The 21,002-nt window shown below is 44.9% G+C and overlaps 1 pseudogene; it reads right to left on the reverse strand.

Annotated features, from left to right (window-relative positions):
* Positions 1-3,032: 3,032 nt before the first annotated feature.
* The window catches only part of LOC141111746 (F-box/LRR-repeat protein 8-like), a 42,563-nt pseudogene continuing 24,593 nt past the window's right edge, over positions 3,033-21,002 (reverse strand).

Raw genomic sequence — 21,002 nt, forward strand, 5'->3', positions numbered from 1 at the left:
CTCCCAGACAAATACCACCGAAAAGGAGTCCCTTTACCCTGACGTGGCCTCTAGATCGCGGGTGGAGGCTCCCAAATACCACCGAAAAGGAGTCCCTTCAACCTGACGTGGCCTCTGGATCGCGGGTGGTGGCTCCCCGACAAATTCCACCGAAAAGGAGTCCCTTCTCCCTGACGAGGCCTCTAGATCTCGGGTGGAGGCTCCCATAAAAATACCACCGAAAAGGAGTCCCTTCACCCTGACGCGGCCTCTAGATCGCGGGTGGAGGCTCCCAGACAATAACCACCAAAAAGGAATCCCTTCACCCTGACGAGGCCTCCAGATCTCGGGTGGAGGCTCCCAGACAATTACCACCAAAAAAAGGAGTCCCTTCACCCTGGCGCGGCCTCTAGATCGCGAGTGGAGGCTCCCAGACAATAACCACCGAAAAGGAGTCCCTTCACCCTGACGAGGCCTCCAGATCTTGGTGGAGGCTCCCAGACAATTACCATTGAAAAGGAGTCCCTTCACCCTTACAAGACCTCTAGATCTTGGGTGGAGGCTCCCAGGCAAATCCCACCAAAAAGGAATCCCTTCACCCTGACGAGGCCTCTAGATCTCGGGTGGAGGCTCCCAGACAAATACCACCGAAAACGATTCCCTTCACCCCGACGCAGCCTCTAGCTCGCGGGTGGAGGCTCGCAGACAATTACTACCGAAAAAGAGTCCCTTCACCCTGACGCGGTCTCTAGATCTCGGGTGGAGGCTCCAAGACAGATGCACCGAAAAGGAGTCCCTTCACCCTCACGCGGTCTTTGATACTGTTGACTATCCTCTTCTCCTCAAACACTTGGCCTTCAAGATTCTGCTTTCTCCTGGTTCTCCTCCTACCCATCACATCGCTCCTTCAGTGTTACCTATAACTCTTTCCACTACTCTCCATTTCCTCTTTCTGTAGGGGTCCCCCAAGGCTCTGTCCTTGGACGCCTCTACATCTACACTTTCTCCCTTGGTGACTTTCTTTCTTTTTACGCCTCACCTCACACATTACTAACTTATTAAATGACATATCAGCATGGATATCACACCACTTCTCAAACTCAGTGTTTCTGAAACTGACTTCATAATATTTCCTCCTGCCTGTGCCCCCTCCCCTGACTACTCCATCAAGATCAATAATACGACCATTGTTCCCTCCCCTCATGCCAGGGTACTAGGTGTAAAACTCCTGGACTCTGACCTGCCTTTTCAGCCGCAAATCCAATCACTGTTCAAATCTTGTAGACTTCACCTCTGTAACATCCCCAAAATTCCCCTTTTTACCATTGAAACCACAAAACAACTTATTCACTCCCTTCTTATTTCTCACCATGACTATTGTAACTTCCTCCTCATAGGCCTACACAGGCCTCATAGGTCACAAGCTATCCCCTCTTCAGTACACCATGAACACCGCTGCCAGACTCATCCACTTTACCAACCGTTCAGTGTCCGCCACCCCTCTCTGCCAATCCCTCCACTGGCATCCCATTGCCCAACAAATAAAGTTTAAAACATTAAAATAATATACAAAGCCATTCACAATTTTGTGAATGGCTTTGTATCACCGATCTTGACTCCAAATATCACCCAAACCATCCTCTACATTCCAAGCCTTGTCTCCTCCTCCCATGCTCATCTCCAAGACTTCTCCAGAGCCTCTACCATCCTCTGGAACTCCCTACCCCAATCTGTTCATCTATCCCATACTCTGTCCACTTTTAGGCAATCCCTGAAAACTCATCTCTTCAGGGAAGCCTATCCTGCCTTCAGCTAATAACCAAATCTTCTACTTCCCTCATCACTTCATTCCTCAAAGTTTTTACCTTTTGTTCCACCAGCCCCTCCCTTTAGATTGTAAGCTCACAGGCGCAGGGCCCTAATCCTCTTGTAATGTTGCTGTATTGCCCCCTTTTATTTTGTAAAGCGCTCCGCAAACTGTTGGCGCTATATAACTACTGTATATTGATAATAATGATCAGTAAGGTCTCATACACATGAACACATTGCAGCACTTGTGCGCACTTGCTGCATACAGCCACCAATACAAATGAAGGGCTGTACATGTTTCTTGTAAATGCTTATTGCTTCTGCATTAGTGTTTACCCAAACACATATAACCATTCACTTGTATTGGCAGCTGTACACGGTTGTAAATTTAACAATGCATAAAAGAATAAAACCATAATAATAATAACAAGAAGAAAAGAAATGTGCCCCAGTGGTGAAGGGCCACTCTACATTGCTGGTATTACACTGGTAGTAAGTGGGAGGTGTACCATCCTTACAATGGAAGTCAGTGTGAAGAATTATTTTACTTTGGTGATTAGAGGGAACAATGCCCCCTTACAGACAGCTAAAAAGGCTCTAGAATGATTTGTTCAATATCCGGTGGGACATTTATCTGCCACAGTTCAAGGAACTCTCAGCAATCTTTGGAGGAGCCACAGGGTTCCATGGAACCATGGTTAAGAAAGGCTGCTATATAGTGATCAGATCAATTGTCATGTTATAAAAAAAAAAAATCATTAGACACATGCTATATCATACAACTGTAGCTGCCATACAGTGTTGACAATAGTGCTTTTTTTTTTATTTATTTATTTTTTTTACATTACTGCACAAAATTAAAAGGAGTTATGTGGTCACAGCATACACTATTATTTCAGAATATCAGCATTGTAATAACAATAGTTATTTCTGATAATCCAATATAATCTTTCATGTTGTGAGTGCTGCCTCTCTGCTGGCCGTCTCTTTACACATTATCCCGCATGCTTTGCAACTTCTCCTCTGTTTACTTTCAAGTTCTAAGGACTACATATCCCATGGTACCTTGTAGCCATCATTCAGTGATTCCTGTACTGACTCCGCTTCCTGAAACTCCTCCTCTCAGCACCTCTGTAGGTCAGAAGACAGGCTCTGTGAAATGTTTGACATAGCAGTGCCTACTTACATGACATAGTGAATAGGTGTCACAAGGAGAAAGTGTGTGGGGGTCGTGACAGAGTGAGTTTTTTTTAAATCAGAAAAAATATGTTTATTGAATAAACCACGACGTGCACATCAAAAATTATACATACACAAAATGAGGTATGATACGAAACAGAAACAAAACACAAAAGTTACATAAGAAATGACACTCAGCACTAAAGTGGTATGCGTTTACATAGGAAAGCTGAACGCCTGTTTAAGGATATGCATGTGGTAACGCTTCAAATATGCTAGCTTTTTTCTGCCAGGCATTGGCAGAAAAAATGCTGATAACGGTGTGTAAGTCTATGCGTGTACACATGTATCGTGTTCAGTGTAAGTGCCTTCTACTGCCCAGCATCTTAATTTATTCTGGCCATTGGAATAAATTTACATGTGCACTTATGCACGTTTAGATGCATTTTTGCACATAAACACTGATAATTTTTTTGCCAAACACAGGTTTTGGGCATTTATTTATTTTTTTCCTCTGAGTGCTGTGTACAAATTTGCATATAAACGCCTGCATGTAAATGGCCACATTAAATAACATACAACTGTGTTCGTGGCAAAAAAAAAACGCCCTTAGCAGCAGTATTTTTATGCCCCTCTGCATGAGGCCTAAAGCTGCCCATACAGCAGATGGATAGAATTTCAAACAAAAATTCTTATGAAAAGTCTTATGAAAATTGCTACGAAAATTCGAAGAACATTCTCATAATGTTTGAATGGCATTCGAAAGATTTTGTTTGCTTTTCACATTTGATTTTGGAAAGAATGGATTTTACCAAACGAAAACCAAATACACTATTAGAAATTTGTTTTGAGAAAAATTATCCATCCTGCTCCTTCACATTTTCTTGTCACTGTGGATGAAAAGGAATGTCGATTTGACCCACTAATAATTGGAAAAATGAACAAACTTTCTTAGAACATGCTTTTCCTAAGGATTTTCGATCAAAAATCTATGGCCAGATTTAGCAGCGTTTTCTAAGTTGCGTATATACGAGGCCTAAGTGTTACCAATTACTTATCATGAATGTACTGTATAATTAAAACAAGACATATTTGATATAGATATGCAGTATTACTAGGATACTACCGTAGGTACTTCAAATACTTCTACACTAGATACTTCAAATCACCTGTCAGTCATATAAACTCTTTGCAAATTGAGTTACTTGAGAGCAGTTCAGGAGCAGATTATATTGTACCCTTTGAGATGGGTCATGCTGGAGGGTATGAATTCATATACAGTATGTAACCTGGACAAAAAGTTGACTTAGGTCTCTTGCACATGAGAGGTCGGATTGGGTCTGTCTGTCCGTTTTTCAGCCAGACATGATCAAACCCTCCATTCTTCTCAATGGAGCGCCAGATGTCAATGGACTTGGGACTGTTTAAACCCGGCTACCTCCAGGCCCAATCCGGCAAAAAAAAATGGAAGGGGATCCGCTCTCCGTTTGGCCGGAACGGACAGCAGTTGGGTGTAAACAGACAGCTCGTCAGAATGGGCAAAAACCTGTCATCCAGCCGATGCACTCAGTTCAGCAGGGGATTAGCATACATTAGCACATACAGGTACATTCATTTGGTGAAAGCACCACGTGCGGCAGGATACTGAGGCCAGAGTATCCAAACAGACACATGGACAACACAGCAAATGAGGATTTTTGAAGCTGGGTGGGATGAGCCTGATGGCTAAGAAAATTGTTTTGGTTTTTGATATACAGTACTTTAACATTTAGCAAGAATATGCACACTTTATCACATAAGGCGTTTTTTTTGTCTCTAAAATTCTATTGTTTTTCAGATGGTGGTTGACAATTGGTTGCCTTCCAAGGATAACTTTCCTTATCAACTTTTAGTGTGTATTTTTTTAAACGAGGACAGTGTCTTAGAAAAGCCTTAAAAACCATCAGAGCTAACTACGCAGTAGCAGTGGATTTCCTCCAGCTGAAGGCAATTTTTCGCTATGTCAATCAAAGTTGAGTTGAGTCCACTAGAGGAGGTGGTCTGTATCACAAGCTTCCTGAGAGTTTTCATATAGTGGTCACTGACAAATGCTAGTTGTCTTGTCAATTCATTGCAAGTGTTGAGCTGTAATGTAGATACAGGGATATTCAGCTTTAGGATTCGTAGAATTTTCCATGCTAGGATAGTATGGTCAAACTCTATAGCCACAGACAGAGAAGGTTGGTGTTGACAAAGTTCTCCCCAAACCTCATCAGAAATAGCATATTTTTCTCAAGACGTTTACACAAGATATCCAGATGTTTAAAGGGTGGCCTTTCTGGCTTCATCAGTTCTCGGAATACATCTTCTGAAAGACTGGAACAAAAGGCACCTAGAACAGTCAGTTTGGGACACTTTTGTAAGACCTCTATAAGAGTTTCAGGAGTCACTTTGCAAACTAACGTTCTATTGTTGATGTACAAGCTATGGAGATTTGGACTTCCTGTAGCAATGAGCCTTGTAAAACCATCACTGAGAGTAAATGGAAGTCTACCTTGCTTTCCTTACGACACAGATCCATTAACCTGTCCAGTATTCCTAAGCCGAAGTAAAATAAAGGGTTCTCCCACAACATATGATGGTCAAACTGTAACCTCTTTATTTCTATTTGCTTCTTTGGACTGGTCAAACACAATCTTCAATTGTCTAATCTGACCAAGGAAATTTTTCAAGACATCTAGGGACTGTAGCTGATCCTCTGTTATCCAGCTAAAAGAAAAGAAAATACAGGATGTGACTGAAATATTGATAGCGTTACCTGCACACAGTACATCTTAGGAACAATTAACAAGAACAGTTACTCTTGATGAATGCAGGATGATGTGCTAGTTGCATGAGTGACATGTTGGTCCTTTGTTTTCCATCCAAGCCCTCTTGTCTACATAGTACTAGCATATGGTGCATATTTGGCATCCCTTTCTTTTCTCAGTAAGAATGCCAGAACCTACATATGCATGTTGAATACTGTGGTTAATACCAGGTGGCATCATAACCAGATACCTTATTGGTTAGGGGTGGGGCTCGACCTTGTATTTGCTTTTAGGGTAGAAACAGTTTTAATGTGGCAAGCATGGCTTCTGTGGCTTTAAGCATAAGGTCTTAAAGAATAAGTATCCTTATAACGTTTAAAAATTATTTTTATTCCATACAGAAGTCTCCCTTACCTGGCCCTTGGGGCACTATTCCTCTCACTGTCAACTAACATCATCAATGTGGCACAATTTCTCCCACTGACACCAAAAATGGGGCACTATCCCTCCCAATGATATCAATGAGGAATAGTGCCCCATCATTGATGTCAGTGGAAAGAATAGTGCCCCATCATTGGTGTCAGTGGAAAAGATAGTGCCCCATCGGTGGTGTCTGTGGGAGGAATAGTGCCCCGTCATTGATATCAGTGGAAAGAATAGTGCCCCATCATTGGTGTCAGTGGAAAGAGTAGTGCCCCATAGGTGGTGTCTGTTGGAGGAATAGTGCCCCACCATTGGTGTCAGTGGAATGAATAGTGCCCCATTGGTGGTGTCAGTGGGAGGAATAGTGCCCCATTATTGATGTCAGTGAAAAGAATAGTGCCCCATCATTGGTATCAGTGGAAAGAAAAGTGCCCCATTGGTGGTGTCTGTGGGAGGAATAGTCCCCAATTGTTGTAGTCAATGTAGGAAGGAATAGTGCCGCATATCAGAGGGAAGAATAGTGCCCCAAGGGCCAGATAAAGGCAAGCGAAGGGCCTCATTCGGCCCCCAGGCCACAGTTTGGAGACCACTGGTTTATATCAAAGCATATTCATGTGTTAGAATGGCTCAGTCAAAGTCCAAACCTAAATCCAATTGAGAATCTGTGGCAAGACTTGAAATTTGCAGTTTACAGACGCTCTCCATCCAAACTGACAGAGCTTGAGCTATTTTGCAAAGACAAATGAGCAAAAATGTCACTCTAGATGTGCAAAGCTGGTAGAGACATCCCCAAAAAGACTTGCAGCTGTAATTGCAGCAAAAGGCGGTCCTACAAAGTATTGACTCAGGGAGGCTGAATACAAATGCACCCCACACTTTTCACATATTTATTAAAAAAATGTCAAAAGCATTTATTTTCCTTCCACTTCACAATTATGTGCCACTTTGTGTTGGTCTATCACATAAAATTCCAATAAAAGACATTTATGTTTTTGGTTGCAACATGACAAAATGTGGAAAATTTCAAGGGGTATGAATACTTTTTCAATGCACTGTAAGGATACAGAGCTGCTGCAAAACTATTACTGTATGAGTGAACAATCGGCATTGCTTCTTCATTCATAATAGGAGAGTGTATGGGGCATGCATGGAGTGCACTATGAAGTATAGGAGAGTGTATGAGGATGCATGGAGTGTGCTATGGAGTATAGGAGAGTTAATGGGGCATGCATGGAGTGCGCTATGTAGTATAGAGAGGTAATGAGGATGGGGCATGCATGGAGTGCACTATGATGTATGGAGGGGTAATGGGGCATGCATGGAGTGCACTATGAAGTATAGGCGAGTTAATGGGGCATGAATGGAGTGGGCTATGTAGTATAGGAGATTGTATGGGGCATGCATGGAGTGTGCTATGGGGTATAGGAGAGTGTATGGGGTATGCATGGAGTGCGCTATGGAGCATAGAAGAGTGTATGGGCCATGCATGGAGTGCGCTATGGGGTATAGGAGAGTGTATGGGGTATGCATGGAGTTTTCTATGGGGTATAGAGGAGTGTATTGGGCATGCATGGAGTGTGCTATGGAGTATAGGAGAGTGTGTGAGGATGCATGGAGTGTGCTATGGCGTACAGGAGAGTGTGTGAGGATGCATGGAGTGCACTATGGAGTATTGGGGAGTGTATGGGGCATGCATAGTGTGTGCTATGGGGTATAGGAGAGTGTATGGGGCATGCATAGTGTGTGCTATGGGGTAAGGAGAGTGTATGGGTACGCATGGAGTGTGCTATGGAGAATAGGCGAGTTAATGGGGCATGAATGGAGTGGGTTATGGAATATAGGAGAGTGTATGGGGCATGCATGGAGTGTGCAATGGTGTATAGAAAAGTTAATGGGGCATGAATGGAGTGGGCTAATGAGTATAGTAGAGTGTACAGGGCATGCATGGAGTGTGCTATGGGGTATAGGAGAGTGTATAAGGATGCATGGAGTGCACTGTGGAGTATAGGAGAGTTAATGGGGCATGCATGGAGTGCACTATGGAGTATACGGGTTCCGTTGTCCCGGCTTCGGGCTCCCCCGGACCTTTCAAGTTCTCCCCTTCGGGGTCCCTCCCAGGCTGAGCCTGAGGCAGCAGTGTAAACAAGAGGAGGCGAACCTCCTCCGAGTCCTAGCTTCCTGGCACTGTCAGAGCGGCGCACCACCTCCCCCATCCATCCATGTGCTCCGACTGCATGGGTCTGGGCAAGCTGGCGTGGTAACTTAAGTAGCCACGCCCCCGCTTGCCATACTTGGCAAATCAAGGCAAGGAGAAAGAGCATGTGTCCTCCTTGTCCAATAGAAGACAAGGAGGACAAAATGAGGCAAGGGGGGACGCTCTGTTGTAGGGGGAAATTCGTGAATGTCCCGGGAAATTCGGGACTATTGGCAACTATGCATGCATGCATGCCACATTAACTCTCCTATATTCCATAGTGCACTCCATGCATCCTTATACACTCTCCTATACCCCGTAGCACACTCCATGCATGCCACATTAACTCTCCTATATTTTAGGGACACTTTTTTCGGCTGTAGGCGGAGTCACATTATAATCAGGGGGCGGGGCACGCGTTAGGTGCAGTATAGGAAAGTAAAGATGCGGCACGCTGAAAAATAGGCGTGGTTTACGTGAATAGTGGGCGTGGCTTAACTGGGCGTATCTCAACAGGGGTGTGGTTAGAGTGAGATAAATGAGGGATGGAGCGGGAAGGGGGGGAGAGGGATGGAGGGACAGCAGCCCCAGATCCTACACCACACTAGAAATGTGTATTCCAGAGTTTAACAATCAGCAGCTAAAGATACTCCAAACCTGGTGTTAGCGCTTCAATCATCCCAGCATCATGGTTGTTATGGTGTCAGGATAATTGAAGCGCATTATTTCTATTACATTGTAATATAGAATTAAATCATTCAACTCACCATAATGCAGAATAGGTGGGACCCCTGAGTGTGTGACCTGCCACGTTGCCTGCCACCAGGTGCCCCCAGCAGAGTCCGTCCTTGCATCAGGTGCCCCCAGCAGAGTCTGTCCTTACATTAGGTACCCATAGAAGCAGAGGCCCTCCTTTACAGATCTGTGTCCCTGGCAGCAGAGCTCCTCCTTACATCTGGTGTCCCCAGCAGCGGAGCCCTCCTTTACATCTGGTGTCCCTGGCAGCGGAGCCCTCCTTGCAGATCCCCCAGCAACAATGCCCTCCTTACTTCAGTGTCACCAGCAGCTGGCAGCCCTCCTTAGAGCGATCTGTGCCCCCAAACAACAGAGCCCACCTTACTTCAGTGTCCCTGGCAGTGGCAGCTGAGCCCTCCTTACAGAGCGATCTGTGTCCCCCAGCAGTGCGACAGCTACAGTTCCCGGCTTTCTCGTGTGTTCAGTGGAAAGGGAAGCAGCCAATTGGCTGCCCCTCCCCACCGAACACAAGGGGAATGTTTTTTCCTAAAACGATCCAGATTTTCCCGGGACAAAGGCAAAATCCTGGGAAATTAATCGGGATGAGCTCCGATCGGGACAAGGGTCCCAAAATCGAGATTGTCCCGGGGAAAAAATAAAAATAAAAAATTGGTACAGTTGGCAAATATTCAGTCATCCTGACACCATACCAACCATGGTGCCGTGATAATTGAAGTGCATTATTTCTACTACATTGCAAAGAAAAGAGAAAGAAAGAGAGAAAGGGAAGGAAAGACAGAGGGAGGGCAGAAAGAAAGAAAGGACAGAAAGAGCGAAAGAGATAAAGGACAGAGAGAAAGAGGGAGGACAGAAAGAAAGGACAGAGAGAAAGAGGGAGGACAGAAAGAAAGGACAGAGAGAAAGAGGGAGGACAGAAAGAAAGGACAGAGAGAAAGAAAGGACAGAGAGAAAGAGAAAGAAAGGACAGAGAGAAAGAGAAAGAAAGGACAGAGAGAAAGAGAAAGAAAGGACAGAGAGAAAGAGAAAGAAAGGACAGAGAGAAAGAGAAAGAAAGGAAGAAAGAAAGGACAGAGAGAAAGAGAAAGAAAGGACAGAGAGAAAGAGAAAGAAAGGAAGAAAGAAAGGACAGAGAGAAAGAGAAAGAAAGGACAGCGAGAAAGGACAGAGAGAAAGAAGGACAGCAGGGACAGAAAGAAAGGACAGAAAGAAGGACAGAGAAAGGACAGAAGGACAGAAAGAAAGAAAGAAAGAAAGAAAGAAAAAGAGGGAGGACTGAAAGAAATAAAGGACAGAGAAAGAAATGACAGAAAGGACAGAGAAAGAAAGGAAGAAAAGAAAGGAGGAGGAAAAGAAGAAAGAAAGAAAGAAAGAAAGGAAAAAAGGACAGAGAGAGAAAGAAAGAAAAGAGAAAGAGGACAGAAAGAAAAAGAAAGAAAGAAAGGACAGAGAGAAAGGACAGAGAGAAAGAAAGAAGGACAGAGAGAAAGGACAGAAAGTGAGGACGAAAAGAAGAAAGAGGGGAGGACAGAGAAAGAAAGGACAGAGAAAGAAAAGGGAAGAGGGAGGACAGAAAGAAAGGAAAAGAGGGAGGACAAAGAGAAAGGGAAGGAAAGACAGAGGGAGGACAGAAAGAAAGAAAGGACAGTGAGAAAGAAAGAAAGGACAGCAAGAAAGAAAAGGGAAAGAAAGGAAAGAGAAAGAAAGGACCGACATTGGGTGTGATAGAAAGCGACAGTGAGCACGGCCTTGATGGGTTTATTTTTTTTTGGGGGGGGGGGGGAGATAGGAAGTGGCAGTGGGTAACCCCCTTATGGAGACAAATAGCTGATGGTTTTTTGTTTTAGGAAAAAACATTCCCCTTGTGTTCGGTGGGGAGGGGTAGCCAATTGGCTGCTTCCCTCCCCACTGAACACACGAGAAAGCCGGGAACTGTAGCTGTCGCACTGCTGGGGGACACAGATCGCTCTAAGGAGGAGTGCCAGCTGCTGGTGACACTGAAGTAAGGGCGGACTCTGCTTCCAGGGGCACCTAATGCAAGGGCAGACTCTGCTTCCAGGGGCACCTAATGCAAGGGCAGACTCTGCTTCCAGGGGCACCTAATGCAAGGGCAGACTCTGCTTCCAGGGGCACCTAATGCAAGGGCAGACTCTGCTTCCAGGGGCACCTAATGCAAGGGCAGACTCTGCTTCCAGGGGCACCTAATGCAAGGGCAGACTCTGCTTCCAGGGGCACCTAATGCAAGGGCAGACTCTGCTTCCAGGGGCACCTAATGCAAGGGCAGACTCTGCTTCCAGGGGCACCTAATGCAAGGGCAGACTCTGCTTCCAGGGGCACCTAATGCAAGGGCAGACTCTGCTTCCAGGGGCACCTAATGCAAGGGCAGACTCTGCTTCCAGGGGCACCTAATGCAAGGGCAGACTCTGCTTCCAGGGGCACCTAATGCAAGGGCAGACTCTGCTTCCAGGGGCACCTAATGCAAGGGCAGACTCTGCTTCCAGGGGCACCTAATGCAAGGGCAGACTCTGCTTCCAGGGGCACCTAATGCAAGGGCAGACTCTGCTTCCAGGGGCACCTAATGCAAGGGCAGACTCTGCTTCCAGGGGCACCTAATGCAAGGGCAGACTCTGCTTCCAGGGGCACCTAATGCAAGGGCAGACTCTGCTTCCAGGGGCACCTAATGCAAGGGCAGACTCTGCTTCCAGGGGCACCTAATGCAAGGGCAGACTCTGCTTCCAGGGGCACCTAATGCAAGGGCAGACTCTGCTTCCAGGGGCACCTAATGCAAGGGCAGACTCTGCTTCCAGGGGCACCTAATGCAAGGGCAGACTCTGCTTCCAGGGGCACCTAATGCAAGGGCAGACTCTGCTTCCAGGGGCACCTAATGCAAGGGCAGACTCTGCTTCCAGGGGCACCTAATGCAAGGGCAGACTCTGCTTCTAGGGGCACCTAATGCAAGGGCAGACTCTGCTTCTAGGGGCACCTAATGCAAGGGCAGACTCTGCTTCCAGGGGCACCTAATGCAAGGGCAGACTCTGCTTCTAGGGGCACCTAATGCAAGGGCAGACTCTGCTTCTAGGGGCACCTAATGTAAGGGCAGACTCTGCTTCTAGGGGCACCTAATGTAAGGGCAGACTCTGCTTCTAGGGGCACCTAATGTAAGGGCAGACTCTGCTTCTAGGGGCACCTAATGTAAGGGCAGACTCTGCTTCTAGGGGCACCTAATGTAAGGGCAGACTCTGCTTCTAGGGGCACCTAATGTAAGGGCAGACTCTGCTTCTAGGGGCACCTAATGTAAGGGCAGACTCTGCTTCTAGGGGCACCTAATGTAAGGGCAGACTCTGCTGGGGGCACCTAATGTAAGGGCAGACTCTGCTGGGGGCACCTAATGTAAGGGCAGACTCTGCTGGGGGCACCTAATGTAAGGGCAGACTCTGCTGGGGGCACCTAATGTAAGGGCAGACTCTGCTGGGGGCACCTAATGTAAGGGCAGACTCTGCTGGGGGCACCTAATTTAAGGACAGACTCTGCTGGGGGCACCTAATGTAAGGACAGACTCTGCTGGGGGCACCTAATGTAAGGACAGACTCTGCTGGGGGCACCTAATGTAAGGACAGACTCTGCTGGGGGCACCTAATGTAAGGACAGACTCTGCTGGGGGCACCTAATGTAAGGACAGACTCTGCTGGGGGCACCTGGTGGCAGGCGATGTGGCAGGTCACACACTCAGGGGTCCCACTGATTTTGCATTATGGTGAGTTGAATGATTTAATTCTATATTACAATGTAATAGAAATAATGCGCTTCAATCGTCCTGACACCATAACAACCATGATGCCGGGATGATTGAAGCGCTAACACCAGGTTTGGAGTATCTTTAGCTGCTGATTGTTAAACTCTGGAATACACATTTCTAGTGTGGTGTAGGATCTGGGGCTGCTGTCCCTCCATCCCTCTCCCCCCCTTCCCGTTCCATCCCTCATTCATCTCACTCTAACCACACCCCCGTTGAGACACGCCCAGTAAAGCCACGCCCACTATTTGCGTAAACCACGCCTATTTTTGGGCAACTATGTGCATGGAGTGTGCTATGGAGAGTTAATGGGGCATGCATGGAGTGCTCTCAGGAATATAGGAGTTTTTGGGGCATGCATGGAGTGCGCTATTGAGTATAGGAGAGTGTATGAGGATGCATGGAGTGTGCTATGGGGTATAGGAAAGCATATGTGGCATGCATGGAGTGCACTATGGGGTATATGAGAGTGTATGGGGATGCATGGAGTGTGCGATGGGGTATAGAAGATGCATTGTGTGCTGTAGAAGTGTATGGGGAATAGGAGAATCTATAGGAAACATATGGAGTGTGCCATGGTGTATAGGAGAGTATATAAGGAGCACACAGGGGGTGCAGAAGAGGAGATTGGATGGGTTCTGGGCTTCCTATCAGTCCCCATACTATAGATATAGATGAGGGGTCAGTGTGGATAAACGGCACTTCCGTATTTACATGTGATCGCTGCGCTACATGCCCCTGCCAAGTCCAGGCTTCTTCTTTTTCCTCCTCCACCTGGCACAAATTCATCCTGGAACTTGTAGTACCACCAAGTATCTCAGTGTCCAGATGGGGACTATATCCCCCACAAATCCCTGCAGTTCCCAGCAGCCCTTCGCAGCTCCCTGGGTGGGCTTTCTCACCCCAGGATATTCTGCCACCAATCCTTGCCCTCCTGCTGTCTGAGTGGTCGGTGGGACCGCCATCCAGCAGCTGCAGAGTCCTCTTTCTCCTCTTCTCTAGCCCAGCAGCTCTGGCAGGGAGAAGTAGAGAGTGTGCAGGGTAAGCCGTGTGTGTGACGACCCATCATGCAGAGGGACAAAGCAGCACCACTGCCCAGGCTGCAAAAGCAGTAATATATTAAAAAAAACAGTACAGGGATTTAACCGCTTCAAGACCAGGCCTTTTTCTGACACTTGTTTCTTACATATTAAAATCTGTATTCTTTGCTAGAAAATTACAAAGAACCCCCAAACATTATATACATTTTTTAGCAGAGACCCTAAAGAATAAAATGGTGGTCGTTGCAATATTTTATGTCACACTGTATTTGCGCAGCGGTCTTTCAAACGCAATTTTTTGGGGAAAAATACACTTCAATGAATAAAAAATTAAAAAAAAAAAAAAAAAACGAAACAGTAAAGTTAGTCCAATTTTTCTTTTTGTAGAATGTGAAAGATGATGTTACGTCGAGTAAATAAATACCGAACATGTCAAGGATTGAAATTGCACAAACTTGTGGAATGGCGCCAAACTTCGGTACTTAAAATCTCCATAGGCGACGCTTTAAAAATTGTTTTATGGTTACCCATTTAGAGTTCCAGAGGAGGTCTTGCGCTAGAATAATTGCTCTTAATCTAACAATCGTGGTGATTCCTCACATGTGTGGTAGCACGGAGGGATGGGGCGCTTTAAAAAAAAAAAAAATATTATCTTATTACTTTTATTTTTTACACTGTCACTTTAATTATTTTTTTTTAAATCACTATTATTGCTGTCACAAGGAATGTAAACATCCATGTGTCAGCAATAGTCACGTGTCAGGTATTTTTTTGGAGGGTATGACTAAATTGATAAAAACACCGGGGTTAGTAGTCAAGGATTACAGCTCATAGCGAATCAAAAACCCGTCCCACCCATCAGGATGGGGTCCCTCAACAACAGAATCTAAATAAGAATGAATGAACCGCACTAAGTGCCGCAAATATTAAATAAATATCACATTTGAAGCTGATGCAACTTTAAATTGAAAAAGTTGCTAGAAAGGCCCATACAAATTATTTGTACCAAAGTTTAAAAAACTTTAAGCAATAAAAGTTCCAAATAAAGTGCTCGTGCTCTACAAAGTGTATGCGGTTCCATGCTTGATAAGTGCTTACAGGACGGAGCCCCCACATAGATGTGAACTCACCCCTCCAAACAGACCAACTATTTCTAGTTTGGTCAATCACACATGTGGGGCAGTCCTCGTGGGTCCTCTATGGACTGGCGTGGTTTGGGATGGATGTTCCTCATATGAATGGATATGACAGAGAAAACCTCATTCCTCTATGGACGAGCGTTGTTTGGGGCAGATGTTCCTCATGTAAATAGACATGACAGAAAAAGCCTCATTGCGCAGCCACGTTTAAAAGATTTATTCCAGATAACAAGACATAGTAATTAAACTCACATGTAAAGGTGCCTAAAAGCCTGGCACCCGGTGTGAACAGCAGGTAAGTTCCCAGGAAATCTGCCCATAGGCAGTAGTAAGCCGCCGCTACGGTGTACTGGTCGATTTGCAGGACCGGAAGTGTGTCGCGAAGATGCTGTAACGCGGGCCAACCTCTACGGATGTCAGCCAAACGGGCCGTCTTCAGGAAGTTGCTTAAACGGAAGTTTGATTTCAGCCGATTGGCTGAAATGACACTTCTGGTCCCGGAAATCGACCAGTACAGCGCGGTGGCGGCTTACTACTGCCTATGGGCAGAGTTCCTGGGAACTAACCTGCTGTTCACACCGGGTGCCAGGCTTTTAGGTACCTTTACATGTGAGTTTAATTACTATGTCTTTTAATCGGGAATAAATCTTTTAAACGTTGCTGCGCAATGAGGCTTTTTCTGTCATGTCTACTTACATGAGGAACATCTGCCCCAAACAACGCTCGTCCATAGAGGAATGAGGTTTTCTCTGTCATATCCATTCATATGAGGAACATCCATCCCAAACCACGCCAGTCCATAGAGGACCCACAGGGACTGCCCCACATGTGTGATTGACCAAACTAGAAATAGTTGGTCCATTTAGAGGGGTGAGTTCACATCTATGTGGGGGCACCAAACTAGCAGATGGGAATGGTGCTGCGCTGATCCCAAAAGGTATATATAAATCAACTAAAAATAAAGTAAAGCAGCGTGCTACAGTGCTCAAACTCTGAATATATAACCAGTCCAGAAAACATCGGCATAGGGTGTATGGCCAGTGGGTGCAATAGTATATAAAAATATAAAGTGATATAAAGTTAAAATTGCAGAAAATATTCTCAAAGAGTGAACAAACCGTATAACCAAATTTGTGCATGTAAATAAAATACAGTATACATCATAAACAATAAATCATGCAGTGTCACTCAGAAGCGTGCATCTACAGGTGTATGGATAACCCAATATGCAGCATATAATAGTAGAAAAAAATTACAATGTTACACTGTACGTCCAGAGAGATCACAGAGCGTACTTGGTGACATGGACATTCATTGTACTGTTCATTTAAGCACAAGAGAATCCATTTTGTTCTCACTGTTGAAATGTGTTCTGTAACCTTCACCTAACACACAGACACTTCTCCTACTAAACGCTCTCTACTCCCCCCTCCCTTTTCAAGGTTTAACTTTTGCAATTGTTCTATTCGCTAGTTTTTAATAATATATTTCTATTTGTTAGCTTTTAATAACATATTGCTATTTGTTACTTTTTAATAACATCTCACACCACCCCTTTCTTATCTATGTATAAAATAACATGTAATAATAAATTTTTCACTGAACGGACATTTTAAACACAGTGATTGAGTCCTGTGAATCTGTTCCTGCAGCTGCAGTATTAACTTTGTTTTAGAGTCCCAATCAGAAATCAGTCATATCAGTCTTGGCGAGTCATAACAGGAGTTTGGCAGAGTCTCCAGAAGGAACTGCGCTTCGATCGGGATCATCGGGAAACGCAGACCTCAAATGCCGGCTAGGTAAGCTGCCCTTAAGCTTGCTATATTTCTGCCTTTTCCTATGTATCCTATCTGTCGGTTCTCAAGGAAACCAGACCACTCTCGGACCTTTCTGGTTGGGTAACGTGTGTGTGTGTGAATGTGTTTGTGTCCCCCTTCACGGGTTGGACTGTGTGTGGATAGGGAAAATCCTCTGCAGTTCCCTGCGTTGACTCCTTGTGGGCGACCTGGGTCAGAGGCGCATGGTAGGGTCAGATAAAACTCACAGAGAAGAGAAGAGACGAGGAGGGTCTCTTAATGAGTGTTTTGTCTATTGTCATAAACCCCTTCTATCCACGTAGATAAGTGGAGACTATTCTTGTAAATCTGCAGATTTGCTGTACTATTTGTTTTAGAGGCAAGAGGGTATAGGCACAAGTAGAGAAGAGAGAAGACTGGCCAGTCATTATGGGCATTAAATTAATTAAGGGAATGAAGGGAGAGAGGCCTTCAGAAAATGCCCAGCGCAAGATGAGCGCTAGAGAATATATGAACCGAAGGTACGGTTCTGCCTATACTGAGCCCCTAGATAAATGGGTAGAATGGACAAAGGGAACAGCTAAACCTTTAAAATCTGAAGGGACTTTTGATTTAAAAGTATGGCAAACTTTTCTGCACGATTATGGCCCACTACTGTGCAGTGAAGGAACGTGGAGAATAGCTTGCACATGGGAGACAGAAGCTAAAGTAGCAAATCAAACTGGCTTGACGGAGATATTTAATAAAAGTACTGCCCAAATTTACTACGTTTGGCCAGAAGACTCTGTAGAGGAGGACCCCCCACCTTATGTGGCTGCCAGTTTGGCTTTAAGGGGTCCACGCACAAAAGCAAAAGAATTAGATTACATGGAACACACAAAAGATGAGCTATGCAATATAGTAGAGAGCAGAGGTTTAACAGCCCCATATCAACCTACAAAGAGGGATTTGGCTCGTATCCTAGAAACAGATGATTGGCATAAATCAAAAGGCACATATGCAAACCTGGATCTCTCTGAACTTAAGGCTTTGGCCAGAGAAAGAGAGATAGAGTCTGAACTTCCGGAGCAAACCATAATTTCCAAATTGTGGCAGCAAGATGAAGAGAGAAGGAAGGGAGATGCCAGCCCTTCTGCCCCTGGCATAGAGAAATCTGTTGCAGTTTATCCTGTCAGAACCCAATTAGTTTTTGAAGGTGATGCTGTTGACAGTAAGTCTCAAATTAAATGGCATGTACCTTTTAGTCCCCAAGATATGAGAGCCATATTAGAAGGATTGGGAGATCCTAGAAAGAATCCAATTGGGTTTGCAAACAAACTTAGTGCTGCACAGGAAGCATATGAGGCTTCTGCTACTGACATTCATCAGCTTCTTATTAAAGCAGTGGGAAGCAACATGTCTGGCTATATACTTAAAGAATGTGGTGTAGACGTCAAAAATCTAGGTAAGATGGTTAGTGGACGGGAGGTTTGTGAGAAATTGAAGGAAAAATTGCCCCAAATATATGGACAAACCAGACATGCTGAATTTATGAATGCTAAGCAAGGGAAAGAGGAAGCAGCAGGGGCTTATTGGAGGCGGTTAAGTGAGATGGCTGAGGAAGCAGGCATTAAAATAGAGGAAGAGAAGGCGGGAGAAACTGCAAGTCCATCTACACAACTGGTGAAACAAAGGTTTCTTGATGGTTTAATACCCCAGTTGAAAGAAAAGTTGTTCACAGCAAGGCCTGAGGCAGGCAATATGTCTATTCGAGACGTCCTGCCTATCCTGTTGTCCATAGAAAACAGGATTAACCAAAAAGACAGCAAACCCAAGGTAATGTACATGGGGAAGCAGAGAGGAAAAGGAAGAGGTAGAGGCAAAGGCAATTTCAGAAATCATGGCAATCGGGGACCAATTATATGCTACAATTGTGATGGGGAAGGACACATAGCCAAATTCTGCCATCTTCCTGACCGTAGACTAGAAAAGAGCTTAGAGGCCCCTCATGCTGATCCCAGTTCTCTGCCAAAAGCAGTGGATCAGTGAAAATGGCATGCCAGTATCAATGTTAAATAGGGGAGACAATGGTCCCGAGGCCAGAGTAAAAGTATTTTTACAAGAACTCCCCTATCCTGGAGGAGAAACAGAATTAACCTGTTTAATTGATACTGGTGCAAGCCGAAGTGTTTTTAATATAGAGGACTTACCTCCAGGATTATTATCTACAAATGTTATCTCTGGTGTTGGCCTAACCGGGACCTCTACTGATTTGGTTGAGTCCAAGCCACTTAAACTTAGGCTAGGACAGCAAACAGAAATTGTCACTAAAGTGTTAGTTTCAGACACAGTTCCTACCAATCTTTTGGGAGCTGACATTTTGAACCAAATTCTAGCAAACATAGACTACACTCCTACAGGAGTCCAAGTGGTCAGTAGTCTATCAGGAGAAGTTTTAAATTCTGCCTGTGGAGTATTTTTAATCCAAGACTCCACTCTGCCATTTCCACCAGAATTGAAAGTGATTCCCACTGAATTATGGGCCACCAGCAAATATGATGTAGGTCTGCTGGATTGCACCCCAGTCATGATAAAAATTAAACCAGGAGCCCATCTCCCACAGATTAAACAGTACCCACTGAGTATTGCTCAGACTGAGGGGATAAAGGATCAAATCACTCAACTGAAAGCAGCAGGGGTTGTTGTACCAATTAAGTCCCAGGTCAATACACCCCTGTTCCCAATTGCAAAGAAGCCAGACAAGAAGGGTGGGCAGGTGACATATCGCATGGTGCATGATTTGAGAGCCATTAACAATATAATAGAGGCAGATACCCCGATCGTGCCCAACCCCCGCACTTTACTAAGTGGAATACCTGCCTCCAGCACCTGCTTTACAGTGATTGATCTTGCAAATGCTTTCTTTTCGGTGCCCCTGCACCCAGATTGCTGGCACCTTTTTTCATTTACCCATGATGCCCAAAAGTTAGCATGGACAAGATTGCCCCAAGGCTGTGTGAGTAGCCCCTCTGAATATAATACTGCGTTAAAGCAAGTATTGGACCAATGGTCCCCCTCACACCCAAACACAGTTTTGCTTCAGTACATAGACGATTTGCTTATTTGTTCTGATACAAAGGACATTTGTAGCAGAGAAACAGTAAGCCTTCTCCTGTTTCTCTATAACAGTAACAACAAAGTTAGCAAAGATAAGCTACAATACTGCCAAGAGAAAGTGATCTTCCTGGGTCACTGCATTTCACATGGAATCCGTCACCTAACCCCAGATCGAGTTAAAACTCTACAAAACTTTGAAAAGCCAAGAAATGTCCGGCAACTACGTGCCTTCCTGGGGTTAGTGGGATATTGTAGGGACTGGATTCCAAATGCATCAGAACTTATGGCTCCTCTATATGAGGCTACCACTAGAAACCCTTTCAAACTCACATGGGACAATGAATTGCAGATGAAGGAGCTTATTAAAATTTTGTCTGAAGCGCCCGCCATTGGACTTCCTGACTATACTAAGACTTTCTCGTTGTTCTGTCATGAAGTCAATGGATTTGCTGCAGGTGTACTCACCCAGCTACATGGAGACAAACAGAGGCCTGTGATGTATGTATCAGCCTCATTAGACCCTGTCATCAAAGGCTCCCCCAGTTGTATGCGAGCCATAGCAGCCTGCATTTTGCTGCTAGACAAAGTAACTGAGCTTGTACTAGATTCTGCTTTGATCCTGTATGTGCCACATGCAGTACAGGAAATCATGAATCAAGTAAATACTAGACATGTGTCTGCCAGTAGATTTGACAAGTACCAGTCTGCTCTTTTTGCTCCATCGAATTTAACAATCAAACGATGTGTTACTTTAAATCCGGCTACTCTTCTTCCTATAATTGATGAGGAAGATGCAACAAATGGTACTGATGTAGAACCTGAGAGTTTTTCTCATGATTGTATGGCTCTTATGGAGGTAGAAAGGGCCTCTGTCACACCAGCAAAAGATGAGCCCTTATCAGATTGTGACACACACTTATTCGTAGATGGTTCCAGATTTTACACTGACGATGGTCAGCCACACACAGGGTTTGCTGTAACCACTACAGACACCATTTTACATCAGGAAGCA

The sequence above is a fragment of the Aquarana catesbeiana genome, linkage group LG11, assembly GCF_042186555.1.
Source record: "Aquarana catesbeiana isolate 2022-GZ linkage group LG11, ASM4218655v1, whole genome shotgun sequence".
In the NCBI taxonomy this organism is placed as follows: domain Eukaryota; kingdom Metazoa; phylum Chordata; class Amphibia; order Anura; family Ranidae; genus Aquarana; species Aquarana catesbeiana.